This window comes from Lissotriton helveticus, chromosome 8 (assembly GCF_964261635.1).
Source record: "Lissotriton helveticus chromosome 8, aLisHel1.1, whole genome shotgun sequence".
In the NCBI taxonomy this organism is placed as follows: Eukaryota; Metazoa; Chordata; class Amphibia; order Caudata; family Salamandridae; genus Lissotriton; species Lissotriton helveticus.
Genome location: NC_136069.1, coordinates 1537236813 through 1537250211, shown reverse-complemented (window position 1 = coordinate 1537250211; position 13399 = coordinate 1537236813). Strand labels below are relative to the sequence as shown.

Here is a 13399-nt window from a genome sequence, read left to right as displayed (position 1 = left end):
CACACAAAACCATTGAAATTCCATATATAGTTAGTTGCACTAACTATATATCGCGCACCCGCAATCCACTGCTGATCATGTCACATATTACATCATTCATGACATGGTCAGTGACATCACTGATGACATCACTGATGACATCTCAAATGACATCACTGATGAGATCACTGATGACATCATCCAGTGACTGTGTGTTTCTGTAAAGTTTAAATATGTTTTACATATTGAAGAATGAGTAGATGTATAAGTGTCTGGACGAAGGATTTAGTAGGTGCATGACTGAATGTATGAGTGAGTGATTAAATGTGTCTCATTGAGTGCATGGGTTAGTGACTAAACTGTCTTAATTTGTGCATCATTATGTCTGTTGTTCTGTAAACTGCTGCATGTGTTGATCAGTAGCTATATGATTAACTATATGGGTTATTGATTGATTGTCCAAGTATTTGTATGGGAGACTGAGTGTGTGTGTGGCTGGCTGGGAGGTGTGTGACTCTGTGCAGATTAATGTGTACTTGTATCAATGATTGTATAAGAAAGTAAGTATGTGTTAGTATATGTTTGAAAATGTAAGGTGCTCTATGTTTAACTGTATAGACAAGAAAATGGAAGTGTGATTGATTCTTTACAGGACTGACTAGGTGTGTGAGTAACTCCATGGATGAGTGGCAGAGTGTGAGTGTCTGTATAAGTGTATGAGTGCATATGATAGTGTTGTAAAGATGAGTGATTGTATGTATGAATGATTGTATGGGTGAATGAGTGAATGTGTGTGTAGACGTAGGAATCAGTGAGTACGTATGTAGTAACGAGTATTGGTGTGTCAATGGTTTCAAAAATTATACTCTGTATTTAACACTGGGTGAAACAGAGGTTATATTAAAATGTGAGGAGATGCATTGTATTGTCACATGAATGATATCATCAGTGATGTGGTCATTGATGTCAAATGAGATGTCATCAGTGATCTCATCAGTGATGTCATTTGAGATGTCATCAGTGATGTCATCAGTGATGTCACTGACCATGTCATGAATGATGTAATATGTGACATGATCAGCAGTGGATTGCGGGTGCGCGATATATAGTTAGTGCAACTAACTATATATGGAATTTCAATGGTTTTGTGTGAGTAAAATAAGGTTTTTTAAATGCTAATTCCTAACTATATATGGTCTATAACCTATGGTTTTTTCAGTGAATTTTCAAGGTTTTGTAAATGCTAATTCCTAACTATATATGGTCTATAACCTATGGTTTTTTCAGTGAATATATATATATATATATACAGGACTTCAACATGAGCTGGGATCCGCCTATCATTGTGTGCGCCTCCGCTTGTGGATAACACTTTGGACGATATATAAATATATATATATATATATATATATATACCCACTCATGCCCGAATTGTCACTATCAGTGCTGTAGTAGACTTAGAAGCTTATTTTTTTAACTGAAATTGTCTTGCTCTTATGTGGGTGTGTTTATTTGTATTTGTATGCCCTTCCTTAAACCCCCTTCAATTTCCCTAAATCCCTTTCAGTTAGAACGATTTGTTCTTTATTTTCCAGCCTCTCCCGTTTATCCCACCCACGTTTACTACCAAAACGCATACCTATAAGTGTGGAGGTCTAGATGACTGAGACAGAGATTTCGATACAGAAAAGATTGGGGGGGGCAGGAGAGCAGTGTCTGAGATCGCCTGTTTTTGTAAATCAAGCACCAAGTGTTTTAAGGTGAAATGGTTGGCAGAGAGAAGGAAGATAGTGGGTAGGAAAGAGTATTGCACTAAACACAAATTTATTTATTTACAGGCACAATGAATATTTTTCAACTTGATAGTCCTATTGATGTGTCTAAACAAGGGGCACAAGAACACTAATTCATTCTCACTGATTGGGGTAAGGGGTGGATGCTCATCAAAAGCTCATCACAATGTACTGCAATAAAGACCCTATTTTTAAACATTTTAAATCAGATGTGAACCAGTCTACTTTCCAAAGATGTTGTAAGTTTCATGTGGGGAACCACTTTGTGGAAGAGCCATTGGTGGAATTGAGTAACTGTCATCTGAGATTCCAATGATTATTTAGTAGACATCTCAATTCAAAATGCATCAAGCTTCTGTTTTTTCCATGGCATTGTCAGTGTATTTACATAGAATACTGATAGGGAGAGGGGACCATCACTGTCATCAATAATGTAATTGAACTTGTCATGAGTGATGCAATATGAGAAGTCATAAGCAATGCATGTGTGGGCCCACTTTTCAGTTCAGTCATTAAACTATAACTTGTGAATTTCAGTGGTGTTTCAGGTTTAAAATGTTACAAAATGACTGCCTTTGTTACCTCACTGTAACATCCCTTTAACCTTTGTATTTTTTTCAGTTAATATCTAAGTCTTTTAAATGTAAATAAATGTTGTATACCTAACTGTAAAGTCACTCGAACCTTTGTTTTTTCAGTAATTTTCTCTTTTGTTTTTAACATAAAGTAAGATTTTCTTACAATTACTGAGTCAACAATTGTTTCTTTATTGAGAACCAAATATCCCATTGTAGCACTTGTGAATATCAGGGTAGCAAAGCAGAGCAGTTCAAGGCCTACTCCTGGTAAGTGTTGTGGGCTGGCAATACTAATTCTCTAGTTCAAGTTCAAGTTCAAAAGACCTTTATTCGAATTTCATAAAATTCATAAAAGTACCATGATTAAAAAACAACAATTCATTTGCATTATACATTAGTTCAAAAGATTTCATAATAAAAATAATAAAAGTACAATACAGTTATACTCTTTTGAGGCTAAGTTCAGGGGTTTTCCATCGTTTTGCGCACTCTTGTTATCAGTCTCAGAAAGGTACTAGTACGGAAAATTAGTTCATCTGAATCCAGCGAAACCAGCATTCTATAGGACTCCTTAAGTGTCAGTGGTCTATATTTCTTAAAATACGGAGTTAAAAACCATTTAATATATTTCACATAAAATTTGCTAAATAATAGGAAATGCAAATCATCCTGTAGGCTGACACCATCGCACGGGCAAGGTTTATAGTCAAAACTATGACAGTAACCCAAGGGAAAAGACAACAAAAATTTTACTGAACCCGCCCTTAGACGAAACAATAGTGATCTCTCCCAGCTGGTCATGGGTAGGGAGAGATAAGGCGGGAGTGGTTGCCTACACAGTTCATTTCCCAAATATTTTGCGACAGTTGATTTTGATGATTCTCTTTCCATCCTTTCGGAGTTGTAAAGTGCATACAGTGCATTTCTGACCTCAACTTTATCCTTGGACTCGATCCTGGTTGGGTCTGAGAATAAATTGCCTCTGTCCACGGCACACAATGTTATAAAAACTCCCGATAGCCAAGGAATCGCCATACCATGATCACAAGTTAAGCAGTCTTTTATAATATTTTGTGTGAGGATGGCTGAATCATTTCTCCAGACTCTTAACCAAAACAATGCTGGTATTGCTCTAATAAAATCACTAACATACGGGAGATTTAATTCATTGTGGCAGATATAATCAGAGGATGAAATTGGAGCGCCCAATATTTTCCTGCAAAAACGGCTTTCTTCCCGTTGAATGCATGAGCTACCTCCAAGTCCCCAGACCTCCGCTCCATAGGAGGCAACGGGTAGACACTGTAGTTTAAAAAAAATTAAAATCGCTCTAGTGGCACCTATTTTCTTCGGGCGGGGCAAGCTCAATATAGAATTGGTGGCTTTCGAGAACTTGCTCGTGGTGTGGGCCAAATGCCCACTCCACGAGCTGTTCGCAGCAAAAAACACCCCTAAATAGGGAAATGTGGGCACAGATTCAAGTTTATCTGTACCTATCTGTATAGTGTTGAGCTTCCTTTTCCCTGGGCCACAAGACATTATAAAAGATTTTTTTTAAATTTACCTGCAGATCCAATTCTTCCATAAAATGAACAAAACTCTGGACAAGAAGACGGAGGGCATTAGGTGTGCGGGCCATAAGCACTGCATCATCTGCGTATAAAAGTGCTGGTAGCGGTTTCCCTAAAATTGTTGGGACATCGATGGTGACTTTCCTTAGGCTGCTAGATAGACCATTAATATAAATGATAAACAGCAGGGGTGCTAAAACGCACCCCTGTCTCACCTCCCTGCCAATTGTTCCAGATACTTCACCGCCCAACCCAATTCTGACTCGAGCTTTCAAGTCAGTATGGAGATAGGCCAGGAAGCCAACAAGAGCCTCATCTAGCCCGTGGTTCAGTAGGATTGCCCAGAGTTTGGATCTATTCACTAGATCGAAGGCGGATGAAAGATCCATAAAAGCAAGGTAGGTAGGGGACGATCGGGCAATACTATACTTATCAATTATTAATTTGAGATTTAAGCTTGCTCCACTGTCCCCACCCCGCTCCGGAATCCCATCTGGCACGTGTCCAGTAAATGTATGTCTTCAGTCCATTCAAGTACTCTGTTATAAATTACTCGTCCCAGGATTTTTAAAGTGTTGTCCAGAAGGGAGATCGGACGATAGTTAGCCGGTTCCGACCTGTCTCCCTTTTTAAAGATTGTGACGATAGTACTAGTTGCCCACGTGACGGGCATGGCTGCTGTTGGTAAACTATTGAAAACATTTAGAAGGATTGGTACCCATAAATCCAAATTATGTTTAATAATGTCAATGGGCAAACCATCAGGGCCGGGCGCCTTGTTTCCAAGGCTCTCGTTTATAGCTATTTTTACTTCGTGGGTCTCAATCTGTAGACCGCGCAATTGCAATTGTCCAGCGGTTGGGGTCGACATTTCCTCAGGCGGTACAGCATAAATATTTGAGAAATGGGTCTCCCAAGCACTGCTAGTTATAATGCAGCTAGTCGTTGTGAGCTTCTTGCCCATTTCCTTTGTTATCCTGACCGCGGACCAAAAGGGTCCGCTGCCCCCCAAATTAGCGCTGGTCACTAGTGAGTCCCATTGTTCACATAGTAGGGTCCCCTTTCTGTCCGCTATTTTGATTTTATACTGTTTCCTGGCTATTTGGATGGTCATTGTACATCTAGGTTTAGTGTTAAGTGCCCTTCTTAGTTCCTTATTCGCAAGTGAGCAGGCTGAGTCAAACCACCTAGGTTCTTTGTCTTCCTCAGGTAGTGGGACTGACAGAAGAGTTTTTATAGTTGAACACAGTTTTTCAAAATCAGCAATTATCCTACGATGGTTGCCGTCCGTAGATAGGCATGATTTAATTAGGTACGGGTGTTTAGTTTGTACACTAATTCTCTAATATGTAGAGTGACAGAATGCACACCTTTCTTGTCAACAGTCCATTATTTTTAAACGTACTCATAAGCAGAAATGTTTGCGGGCAGGATGGCATTGTACCCTGCCCCAACAGCTCGAATGAGTAACTTCTTAACGTTTGGAGCATGTGACGCTTCTTCCACCAATCGCACTGCCAATTCAAAATATATTCCAAAGGCTCCATCATCAGTATATTAATCGATTTTAATCCATTTTTTATCCTTTATAATCCCAATTTTATTCCATAACTTTCACTTTGCTTTCTCCAAACGCATACTAATTCACTGCCAGGTAACAATAGCACACAATAAATTATTGTCCACTCAGTGCTTTTTCGTATAAAAGGGAAACGTACATTTTTTACATACACACAACAAATAGTACCCGTTAAATGGATAGGCATACCTTTGGTGACAACCTAAAATCACATTTGACCCTTAGTTCATAACGACGCCGTTAATAACAATCACCCCACCTATACCAGATGCAACATCACAATATAAGGGGGTGTTATCAATCAATCAATCAATCGAGACATTTATAAAGCGCACCACATACCCGTTAAGGTCTCAAGGGGCTGGGGGGGTAGGGGGGTGCTGCTGCTGATCGAAGAGCCAGATCTTGAGGAGTCTTCTGAATGCCAGCAGGTCTTGGGTCTGCCTTTGGTTGGTGGGGTGGGTGTTCCAGGTCTTAGCGGCCAGGTGGAAGAAGGATCTGCCACCGCCAGTCGTTCTTCGTATGCGTGGGACTGTAGCGAGGGTGAGGCCGGCAGAGCGGAACTGGTGGGTGGGGGTGTAGAAGCTGAGTAATCTGTTGAGGTATGCAGGGCCGGTGTTGTGGAGAGCTTTGTGCATGTGGAGGAGGAGCTTGAAGGTTACCCTCTTGTTGACGGGGAGCGAGTGCAGGTCTCTCAGGTGGGGTGTGATGTGGCTGCGGCGGGGGATGTCGAGGATCAGTCGTGCCAAGGCGTTTTGAATGCTTTGCAGCTGTCTCAGGAGCTTGGCCGACGTTCCTGCATAGAGGGCGTTTCCGTAGTCCAGCCTGCTGGTGACGAGGGTCTGGGTGACTGTTTTTCTTGTTTCGGTGGGGTTCCACTTGAAGATCCTGTGGAGCATTCGGAGGGTGTTGAAGCAGGATGAGGAGACGGCATTGACCTGCTTAGTCATGGAGAGGGTGGTGTTGAGGATGACCCTTAGGTTGCGTGCGTGGTCGGTGGGTGTTTGTGCTTTTCCCAGGGTTGTTGGCCACCAGGATTCTTCCCAGGCTGAGGGAGTGGGGCTGAGGAAGAGGACCTCTATCTTGTCTGAGTTCAGCTTTAGTCGGCTGTTCTTCATCCATTCGGCGAAGGCCTTCATTCCTTCGTGGAGCTTGGTTTTGGTGGTCTTTGGTGAGGGAGATGATCAGCTGGGTGTCGTCGGCATAGGAGATGATGTTGAGGTTGTGCTGTCGGGTGACGTGGGCGAGGGGTGCCATGTAGATGTTGAACAGCGTCGGGCTGAGGGATGAGCCCTGGGGTATGCCGCAGATAATCTTGGTGGCCTTGGAGCAGAAGGGGGGAAGCGGACGCTCTGTGTCCTGCCGGAGAGGAAGGATGTGGTCCAGTCCAGGGCCTTCTCTTGGATTTCGGCGTCGTGTAGGTGTGTTCGTAGTGTGTTGTGGCAGACCGTGTCGAAGGCGGCTGACAGGTCCAGGAGGATGAGGGCTGCTGCTTCTCCGTTGTCAAGCAGGGTCCTGATGTCATTGGTGGTGGCGATGAGGGCGGTTTCGGTGCTGTGGTTGCTGCGGAAACCAGACTGGGATGGGTCCAGGATGTTGTTCTCCTGGAAGGTTGCTGTCTCAAAGGAGAAGTTGATTACTCTCCGGAGGTGGGGTGCGATGGATGTGCTGGCTTTGTTGCAGATGTGGTGACGGCATGGGTCTAACGGTGATCTGGAGTGGATGGTGTTCATGATCTTGCTGGTGTCCTCGTCGTTGACGCTGGTCCAGGAGAGCAGGTGGTAGGTGCTGGTGGTGGTCGTGGGGATGGTGCTTGTCGGGGTGGTCGTGGCGCTGAAGCTGTCGTAGATGTCAGCGATCTTGCGGTGGAAGAAGGTGGCCAGTAAGACGCACAGGTCTTGCGAAGGCGGGATGTCGTTGGTGTTGGAGCTGGGGTTGGAGAGTTCCTTTACGATGTTGAAGAGCTCTTTGCTGTTGTGTGCGTTGTTATCTAGGCGGTCCTTGAAGGAGGCCTTCTTGGTGGCTCTGATGAGTTGATGGTGTCTGAGGGTGGCGTTCTTGTGGGCTGTGTAGCTGTCCGGTGATTGTTCACGGAGCCAGTTCTTCTCCAATTTTTGACATGTTCGTTTGGAGGCCTGGAGGTCTTCGGTGAACCAGGTGGCTTTCTTGCTGGTGTAGCTGTTGGAGGATGACTTGAGCAGGGCTAGGGTGTTGGTGCGGTCGTTGATTCATCGTCTGAGGTTGCGGGCGGCGGTGTCGGGATCAGTGGAATCGGCGGGTGGGTTCTGGGTGAGGGTGGTGGTTAGCTGGTCTTCAGTGGCTTTGCTCCAGCAGTGTCGAGGCATCTGTTGAGTGCGGTGGTGCGTGGTGGGCTTCCTGAAGGTGAAGTGGATGCAGTGGTGGTCGGTCCAGTGGGGTTCGGTGGTGTGGTTGAAGGAGACGTGGGGGCGTGCGGTGAAGATGGGGTCGAGCGTGTGGCCGGCGGTGTGGGTGGGTGTTGTCACGAGCTGTCTGAGTCCGAGGTTGGCGAGGTTGGCGATCAGGGTGGTGGAGTTGGCTTCGGAGTTGTTCTCGAGGTGGAAGTTCAGGTCTCTTAGGAGGATGTAGTCTGTGGAGGCGAGGGCGTGCGTGCGCATGAAGTCGGCAATGGAGCCGCTGATCTGTGGTCGGGGTCCAGGGATCTGTAGATGAGGGTTCCTCTGAGGGTGGTGTTGGGGTCGGTGTGGATCTGGAAGTGCAGGTCATGCTAAAACTGTCAGACCTACTACCTTTGTCAAGGTTCAGGACCTCAGTACATAAAAGTCAGGTATTTTAGCTTTGTCAGAACATCAATATTTATAAAGCAACCTATTGGCTTTGTAAGAAGTCACCACATTAATAAATTAGCCATATGGAACGATTTACCATTAAAACTAATGGGATCATTAACCATAGTATATATTTGTGGTAGTCGCCACTGTGAAGCTATAGTTAGATCAGCATTCCCATAGGAAAAGCATTTTTTGTGTTGCTAAGAACTTTGGCACTAATTGACGAATCTCCCAAAAATGTTATAAAAAAGTGCTCTTTTTCGCCTCCTTGTGCATGTAAAGTTTCGGGGTAATCTGTCAATCAGGGGCGAGAAAAAAGGGGAAATTCAAAACGCTAAATCCCCATGCATTTTCCATTGACTTCTTTAAGAAGAGCTACAGCAAAAACTGCTGAATGGAATTACAGCAAATTTGGCAGGAAGCTAGATCCCTGTCCGCAGATTTTGTTTATTGTGATTTGGTGTAAATCCATTTAGTAGCTTCTTTAGAAATTAAGGGTAAAAAATATTTGTATATCTGGATGGTTGGGTCTGTGAGACACTCAAGAGATTCTTGCGGGAGCTGCAATTTAAAAATGTAGCGTTCCGATTGGCCCAGCTGGCCTTTATTCCCTAGGGCTGATTCTCTCCCGCTGGAGTCAGACTCCCATGGGAGTGAGTGCTCTGATTGGCTGCCAGCAACATCAGAAAAATGTTGCTGACATCCATTACAGGACTAGGTCCCTGTCTTGAAGTAGTAAAAAAATATATACAGAGAGAGGTAGACTAGGGATACCCAGCCCCCCTGCCCCGGGTGCCATGAAGAGACCCAGAGGGACCCCTAGGCCAAAATGAAAAAAATAAGCAGTCTTTGCCGTGATACAGTAGGACTCCAAAAACCAAAGCAAAAAGGAGATCTGGGCCGCGTTTATTAATTAAGGGAAGGGGAGAACTTGGCTCCCCTCCCTGAGTCATTATAGACCCTGGGGAGCCCAAGTTTGGGCTGCATTACATAAGAGGAGGGGGCTTATGAACCCCCCACCTGAGCATTCTGTGGCCCTTGGGACCCCATCCCCGGGGCCAGCTCACTTGCTGTGTCCTGGGCAGTGCTTCTTCCTTGTGGGAGCTTTTTCAAAACTCCTGCCAAATGGGAGCAAACACAAAGTCTGCTCCTAGCGGGTGGGAGTTTCGAAAATGCTCCAACCGGCTGGGAGCAGATTTTTGATCTGTTACTCTGCTCGCACTAATGCAGGCAGGAAAACAGATGCAGAGATTGCTCCTGCCAAGAGGGAGCAGCATAACTAGCTGCTCCCTGCGGGCGGAAAGAGTGCCTGCTCCTGCAGCATGCGATGAGCCATCTGGGGCTGTGTGGGCCCTGGGGCTCCCCCCATGGTCCCCAACGTTAAGCATGGTGGGTGCCCTGTGTGGGGACCAGGGTACCCACCGTGAAATAATGCGGTGCCCGGGGAAATGATGAGATCAGGGAGGGGGGCTGTGCATCCCTCTCCCCTTTAAGTTAAGTAGCAGCCCTTGGGGATGGGGTCCCTAGGGCCTTTTAAAGGCTCAGGGAAGGGGTCTGCGTGATCCCCTCAGCTTTAAAAAAGCACAGACCTGGAGAATTGGGTTTCCAGGGTCTTCCTAAGGCTCGGGGACAGGGGCTGCGCGGGCCCCCTTTCTTTTTTTATGTTTCAGCTCCGGGGGTGGGGTCCATGAAGCCTAAAATAGCTTAGAAAAGGGTGCCCGCAGCCACCCCCTTTTAAAAAAAAGGCCCTGGGGTATGGGGTCGCTCGGCCCCCCTCCCCTTTAAAATGGCCCTGGGAATGGAGTCCCTAATGAGGCTTAGGGAAGGGGGCCCTATAAACATGAGATAATTATAACTGGTGAACTTCAGTGATTTTGTTAGTTTATAACAGGATGCTTTAAATTAAATTACATTTTCACCCATCTCTACTGTCTCTTTCGCCTTTATATCTAAATTCTGAAAGTTTTTTTATATAAAGTAACATATTATTACAATTCCTAATTATAACAACACTTTAACCTTTGGTTTTTTTTCAGTGAATTTCTATGTCCGGCATCTGGTTGGCCCTCTGGGGCCAGGCCCTGCACCCAAACCGTGCTTCCATTCACAGCTGACTATGTCATGTAACAATATAATTAATGTCATTTTAGGTAAGGCAGGCCTACTGCCTTTGTCGAAGGGTCCAAATTCAAAAAGAGGTGGTCCTAATGGCTTTACTAAGAAGAAGGCACATCACCAAATAAAGCAGACTTATTAGCTTTGTCAAAAACTATATTCAAAAGTATATTTCATAAATTCATGTCTAGCAATGTTTAATAATGGTGATTGTGCCATTCTATTTGTAATAAAGCATTTTTAATAAAAAAATTAAACTAGTGTTTGAGTATTTTTTTTCATTTTTCAACCTACAAAGTGCCATCATAGATCCAAACACAAGGGGACACTGCACTCCAGCTGAGCATACAGCTCCAGCTCAGAGTGCTTTAAAAGAATATGGTAAGCTCTCCCGTGGACATAGATTTATTAACCCTGGAGCCTTACTGTTTTTTTAAAGGTTGCTGGAGTGCTGCTGCACTCCCTCCAGTCACCAACAACATTTAAGAAAATGGATTTGTGCCCCTGTCCCTTCTAGGGTTATAGGAAACAAGGGAACCCAAAGGTAGTACACTAGGGACCTTGGGCGTTTAGCTTATTACAAAAAACAGTGGACCCTAGTAGTTTGGACGATCAGGGTAAGGATAGACACAAACTGGAATAGTATTTATGTCCTTTGTCCAGCCATACAGGAATTTATTTGGCGATGCACGCAATCAGAAAGTAATGTCAAGGGGGCACAGCCCGTGACCCACAGTGAACAAGACAAAACAACAAGTATAGGCAAGAACGAGCAAATCGGTCTGTATACTTATAATCAGTGAACAGACTTGATTGTAGTTTGAGTGAACATTGTACATAGTATTCACAAGCATATTCAGTACATATGATCCTATTGTGTCAACGACGTTTCGATGCCGAAAGACAAGATAAATGGCAGCATCTTCAGGACAAATATATAAATCATGTTTGTCTTGGAATTATAAACAATTGCCTTTCATGCAAGACAGATCCTTAGGTGGGGAGGTAGTACAGGTCGAGAGAAGTGGATCGATTTGGACCAAATATAGCGTGTATTTCAGATTATGTCTTGCATGAAAGGCAATTCGCAAATGGTGGGAAGCGACTTCGCTTCAAAATTATCTCAAAGTACAACGCGTCCCACGCGGGCTCCTTATTTATGCTGTTCCCGTGTACGAAAACCCAGACCCGCAACTACTTGATGAATGGGCAAGCTATACCGCTGAAATGTCAAGCGGGATGTTGAAGATCCTAATCAAATTTGCGTTGAGCGACAGAGCGAAATGCCAAAAAGATATTGAAGAACTAGAGGCACTCATAGCACAGGATCCAGACACGAAACCAAAAGATGATCTGCGGGAAAGTATGAAGAAATGGTTGCTCGCATATGAAGATAAAATAAGAAGACGCACACAAACAAAATTCCAGAGAGACGCCCGGGACTACGAACAAGGACGCATCCTGACCTTCGCACACAAATTTGATGCACCACAAAGGGGACTCAGGAGCACAAATAGGAAGAATGTGGCACACCAAGAGACAGCAGCGACCTCGGAATTGGATGTCACAACAGACACCGAGCAATCAGGAGATGAGAGTGCAGCACCACGAGACCAGCTAACTACACAGTCCCATTTTCGCGGGGAGTTTCAACTTATGTGACAAACATGGCAGAGAGTACCCAGAGGCAAGCCACCAGAAAAAAGACAAAAGAGGGGGCTTCAACAGAAGAATCCCAAGGAAAGAGATTGACATTTTGTCCATCACATTATTTCGAATTCACTCAAACTAGGATTGACTTGTTTCTCTTTACATGAAAATTGAAGCTTCATAAATTCCATAAAATCAGGAACATATCCAGCCCAAGGGACAGTACTGAAAGCACTATGACATCAATGGATAACCTAGTTGGGGAAGACCTACACGTGTTACAAACACTCACAAGTCAGCAACTTCAAAACACACAAGAACAACAGACAAGTGCGATAGTGTCTGCAGAGAGTTTTGGCATTAGTCTGAAAAAAGCCAAGACTCATTTCAAACCACATTCATTATTTATACCCAACACGCCCTATGATGCCATTGACACGTTCGGAGAAGCAGTCAAAAATTATTTATATAAAATGAGAACAACTATTTCAACAAAATGTAAGCACAAGCGAGCAAACCTAACAAGAGAACAGCAATTGGCGTTAGAGAAGTTAAGAACGAATACAAATCTAATATGCAAGCCCTCAGACAAAGGGGGGAATGTCGTACTTATGACAAGAGAATTCTATTGCACTGAAGCCTTAAGACAACTGAAAGACATCACATGTTACAGCAAAATCACAAAAGATGAGTACATCAAAAGCATCACTGAATATCATGAGCTATTAGACAAATGGTTCGCGCAAGGAATGATTGATAACAATGAACACAAATTTCTGAGCTGCCAACAATCGGTAACTCTGCTGCCAACAATCGGTAACTCCGACATTTTATCCTCTGCCTAAAGTTCACAAAAATCCAACGGTACCCCCAGGCAGACCCATAAACTCATTGAAAGGCAGTTTGACAGAAGCAATGTCACAGTACTTAGACTTTTTCTTAATTGACTTTGCCAAAACATTACCATCATACATCCTCGATACCACAACTTCATAAGGACAATCATAAGGACAATCATAAAACACATGTAGCTGTATTCTTCATGACTATATATGAGCACGTATCCTTTTCAATATGCTGTTGTTTTCTCCAACTTTGCCACACTGTCAACGCCCATAGACCTGACAGCAGGTTACTCTTTGCACTCCTAACTTGCCACTATGGACTTTCCATTACTATTTTTCACAACTACACCAGTTCAAATTTGTTTTCACTTCTGCAATTTGCACAATTTTGCATTCTGTAAATTATGCGAAATTTTTGAATGCCCTTGCATTCAGTTTTGACTCAAGGTTGCATAAAGTCTACTTTGTGAAATTTGCTT

General features: G+C 43.9%; 1 long non-coding RNA gene across 2 annotated transcripts in view; it reads left to right on the top strand.

Annotated features, from left to right (window-relative positions):
* The window catches only part of LOC144772041 (uncharacterized), a 152020-nt gene extending 141344 nt beyond the window's left edge, over positions 1 to 10676 (top strand). For both annotated transcript variants that reach the window (XR_013599613.1, XR_013599614.1), the window contains one exon: positions 10347 to 10676. This is a non-coding gene — a long non-coding RNA (uncharacterized LOC144772041). The remainder of the gene's footprint in view (positions 1 to 10346) is intronic.
* Positions 10677 to 13399: the final 2723 nt, after the last annotated feature.